A 5,142-nucleotide genomic window follows, 5' to 3' on the forward strand; every position below is an offset into this window, starting at 1 on the left:
TATTTAATTGTTTAATCCTTTATTTAATTGTTTAATTGCGTGTTATTTTATTTAATTGGTTATTTTAATTGTGTGTTTCTTCCATGGTTATATAAATTTGACTTTGTTTTAATTAATTGATTAAAGTGTTTTGTTTTCTTTTATTAAATTGTTCTATGATGTTTTATTTGATTTAATTGATAATTGGTTTTATTTAATTAAATTGGTTTAAATTAGAATTGTGTTTTCTGTGTATTCACGTATTAGTAGACATAGGTTATTCTTGGGTCGACTAAGTGTTGCATTAGGGCTCAACTTATACAAGGATTAGGGTTGGATTACTACGCCTATAAATATGACCTTATGTGGGTTTAGAGTTGGAGAAGAAATATATAAAACTCTATTCCCGTATACAGTGATACAGAGAGTTGTGAGACTTCGTCGGAAAATTCAGGAGATGACAGTTTAGAGTTTCAAATCTGAAAGTTAAGGCAAGTCTTGTTCTTCTCTATCTCTTTAATCTGTGTTATGTGCATGGTTAGCTAGACTCCAGGGATTAAATAAAGGTTAAAATGAAATAGTAATGCATGCGTAATTGGACTAAAACAGAAAGTTTCATGATTATATATGCTTATTTGTGTTTTCTTTATTTCTTTGATCTTTGTGTATGAACTATTGTTTAAATTGAATCATTGCCTACTAAAACATCTAAAATAATTTAGTATGGATGTATGGGACATAGGTGGAAGCTTGGAGGCCTTAACAATGAAGTTTTAGGGTTTACAGAGGCTAAACAGACGAAGAAGACGGCTTCAGCACCAACTTAGCCGACTCAGTTAGAAACTGAGCCGACTAAGTTGGCAACTTAGCCGACTCAGTTGGGAACTGAGCTGACTAAGTTAGCAACTCAGCCGACTAAGTTAGCAACTTAGCCTGCTCAGTTGTAACTTAGCTTGCTCAGTTGGGATTTTTGGTTTTAAACGCCCAGTTGGGTTTTTTGTGCACTGTTTGGACTATAAACAGTGGCGTAGCCACAGAGGGACAAGTGGGGGCAACTGCCCCCACTGAACTTTTTATTTATTTTTTTATTTATTTATTTTTATTTTTTTATATATGGAAAGATTTTATGATTTGATAGTGCACATATATATATACTATATATATAAAATCAAAAGCTCGTTCACAGTTTTACACTTTACCACAAAATATAATATTTTTCTACTTTCCTAAAATATTATATTCTACTTTCCCAAATAATATGATATTTTTTTGACTTTTTCAAAATATAATATTCTTTCCCACTTTTTCCAAAAAATACACGATATTATCACATTTTTAACTTTACCATAAGCAAATGCGTTGTTTCCATCGCATTTTCAATTTTTCAGTCTTCAATATTTTTCTTTCCGCAAGTCTTCAACATTTCACAAATTCACAATCCAAAAAAAGCAAGCGGAGCAAGCATACTACTTTACCAGTAGACAGAGACTCGGTAAGTCGTACTATTTTTTTTTTTTTTTTGATCATTTAAATTTACAATTGTTATTTGATATTATTATTTTAATTAGAAAAATTATTAGTTATTTCTTTCAAAATTATTTTAGGGCTTGTTCTTTCAAAATTTAGTTTGTGTAATTGTCTTTTTTTTTAATTTGCAGGCTTGCAGCCCAAATCAATGAAATCACATATTCACTTACTCTATCAAATTTTTCAATTGATTGGATTCTATGGTTTTAACTTATAAGGTTAGTTATCTTCATATCTTTGTTTTTTTTTATTTTATTTTTAATATGAATGAATTTTTATTATGAGTAGATTGATAGACATGGTAGTTATTATTTATTAAGAATGTTTGTTAACATGAAATTTTTTGGAATGAAATTGGTCATCAATTATCTTGTAATTTTATTTTTAGTTATTTTTTCATATGTGATATATAATATATTAGAAGAGTAAGATTTAAGTAACTATGTTATTTTCTTTTTCATATTTTATTCTTCATTCATTGTATATGATTGTTTTTTTTAGTATATTTATTTCATTATTTGAATGAACTCATTTTTGAAACAGCAATGAATACTCTGAAAAGATATTACAAAGGAATACAAGACTTACCATCCCCTCAACCTCAAGAAAGAAATGATGACAACCCAAAAAAAAGTCGTATGGAAATTGACTTACCAAATCTTCCTTCAAATCAACCTCAAGAAAGAAATGATGACAACCCAAAAAAAAGTTGTATGGAAATTGACTTACCAAATCTTCCTTCAAATCCTGGGTTACGAATTAGGATTACAGATTACAATCCCAATATTCAAGACCAAATTCGCAGAGCATATATACTAAAGGGTCCTTGTCAACCTCGGAAACATAAATTTCCACAAAAGAAATTTGGACAAGCATCAGCGTTAAGACGATTTAATCCTGATTGGTTTAATGATTATTCTAATTGGTTAGAATACAGCATTTCAAAAGATGCATTATTTTGTTTATATTGCTATCTTTTTAAGCATAATATAGGAGAACAATCAGGTGGTGACTCTTTTGTTAGTGAAGGATTTTCAAATTGGAAGAAGAAAAACAGACTTCAAATTCATGTTGGAGGGCCAAATAGTGCCCATAACCAAGCTTGGAATCAATATGAAGCTTTAAAGAATCAAAATCAACACATTCAAACAATAATTTTCAAGCAATCAGACCAGACTCGAATTGATTATCGAAAGCGTTTGACTGCATCAATTGATTGCATTCGGTATTTAGAACAAGGGCTTGCATTTCGTGGTCATGATGAATCTGAGCATTCAAGTAATCAAGGAAATTTCCTCCAGCTTTAAAAGTTTCTTGCTAATCATAATGAGGATGTTAAATCAGTAGCATTAAAGAATGCTCCTGAAAATCTTAAGTTAACCTCACCTGATATTCAAAAGGATATTGTGAATACTGCTGCCATTGAAACTATTAACGTTATTATTAGTGATATTGGAGATGAACTATTTTCTATCATGATTGATGAATCTCGTGACATCTCAACAAAGGAATAAATGGTTGTTGTATTTCGTTATGTGGATATGGATGGTGATGTAATTGAACATTTTATAGGTATGGAACATGTTACAAGTACCACTGCTCTTTCACTTAAGATGGCAATTGATGAACTATTTTGTAAGCATGGACTGAGTATAACTAGATTGCGCGGGCAAGGATATGATGGAGCTAGTAATATGCAAGGCGAATTTAATGATCTTAAAACACTAATTTTAAAGGAAAATAAATGTGCTTTTTATGTCCATTGTTTTGCTCATCAACTACAGTTGGCTCTTATGAAAGTTGCAAAAAGTCATGTTGATATCACCACTTTTTTTAGCTATGTTGTTAATGTGGTCAATGTTGTTGGGGCTTCATGTAAACGTCGTGATATTCTTCATGAAAAACAAGCTACCATGGTTATTGAAGCACTCAATAATGGTGAAATTGAAAGTGGACGGGGTCTTAATCAGAATACCACTTTGAAGCGTGCTAGTGATACACATTAGGGCTCTCACTATGATACTTTAATCAGCTTGATCTCTATGTTCTCATCTGTTATTGATGTGCTTGAGATAATTACATATGATGGATCATATGTCGAACAGAGATCTGAAGCAAAAATTTTATTAACACTCATGCAGTCATTCAGTTTTGTCTTTACTCTCCATTTAATGAGGGCTATATTGGGAGTTACAAATGAATTGTCAAAGGCGCTACAAAAGAAAAATCAAGACATTATAAATGCTATGTCCTTGATTAAAGTATGCAAGAAAGAACTTCAAATGATGAGAGAGAATGGTTGGGATTCTTTACTCGATCAAGTTTCTTCTTTTTGTGAAAAACATGGTATTGAAGTTCCCAACATGAATGATACACTTGTAACTCCAGGGCGATCACGACGTAAAGCTAATGAAATCACAAATTTGCATTACTATCGTGTGCAATTGTTCTATGCTGTGTTGGACATGCAACTTCAAGAGCTGAATAGTCGTTTCAGTGAGTCAAGCACTGAGTTGCTTATTTTTATATCGTGTTTGTGTCCAGATGATTCATTCGCTTCTTTTGACAAGGAAAAACTAATCCGACTTGCTGAATTTTATCCGAGAGATTTTGCTCCGTTAGACCTCGTGAAACTTGGTGATCAACTAAACACTTATATTATTGATATGTGCTCTAACAAGGAGTTTTCAAATTTAAAAGGAATTAGTGATCTTGCTCGAAGAATGGTTAAGACAAAAAGAGACAAGGCTTATCCATTAGTTTACTTGCTTTTGAAATTGGCATTGATTTTGCCGGTTGCTACTGCCACAGTGGAGAGGGCTTTTTCTGCCATGAATATTTTGAAAACTCGACTGCGCAATCGAATGGAAGACCAATGGATGAATGATATGATGGTTGTGTATATTGAGAGAGACATATTTAGTACTGTTGACAATGATATTATTATTCAACGCTTTCAGAATATGAAAAATCGTCGAGGGCAGTTGTGAATGTACTGAATAGAAATATTATGAATCAATGTTTTAGTTTTTATATATATTATTTTGGTTCAAATTATATATATATATTATTGCTATTAAAAATTGCCCCCACTGAAGGAAATTCCTGACTACGCCACTAATTATAAACACCTACAATTTATCAATTGTTGCAAATTAATCTATTTAACAAATGAATGTTGGAAATTTGGTATTAGAGTAGTTACTAACACATGAATTTTAATCAAAGTACCATTTTTAACAAAATTTTCAAATTGAAATGACCTTTAACATACCCATCTTATCTTTTAGGGTAAAGTGCAAAAACCCCTCCTTAATTATGGGCCATTTGCAACTAACCCCCATGAACTACAAAAAATTCGTTTGAACTATCAATTTGTTACAATTAAGGACAATCCGACGAGAGACTTGATTGGGAAAATGAAAAGACAAAAGTACCCTTACTAAAACGACATAGTTTTGAATGTACTTAAGTTAAGTGGATGATATGGAAAAGTATAATTTCATGGACCAATGAAAATTGGACAGAACATCGCTTTATCACTTACATCAAACAAAACCAGAATCTCTCTATGATTCCCTCTCTCTCCCTCTCTCTCTCTCTCTCTCTATATATATATATATAAACATACACATC

General features: G+C 31.5%; 1 pseudogene; it reads left to right on the top strand.

Moving 5' to 3' along the window:
- The first annotated feature begins 2,219 nt into the window (after nucleotides 1-2,219).
- LOC132309547 (uncharacterized) lies at nucleotides 2,220-4,496 on the top strand (annotated as a pseudogene).
- The last annotated feature ends 646 nt before the right edge of the window (nucleotides 4,497-5,142 follow it).

This window comes from Cornus florida, unplaced genomic scaffold (genome assembly GCF_030987335.1).
Source record: "Cornus florida cultivar Cherokee Brave unplaced genomic scaffold, ASM3098733v1 CherokeeBrave_3.0.0_Hap2_Chr05, whole genome shotgun sequence".
Lineage (NCBI taxonomy): Eukaryota > Viridiplantae > Streptophyta > Magnoliopsida > Cornales > Cornaceae > Cornus > Cornus florida.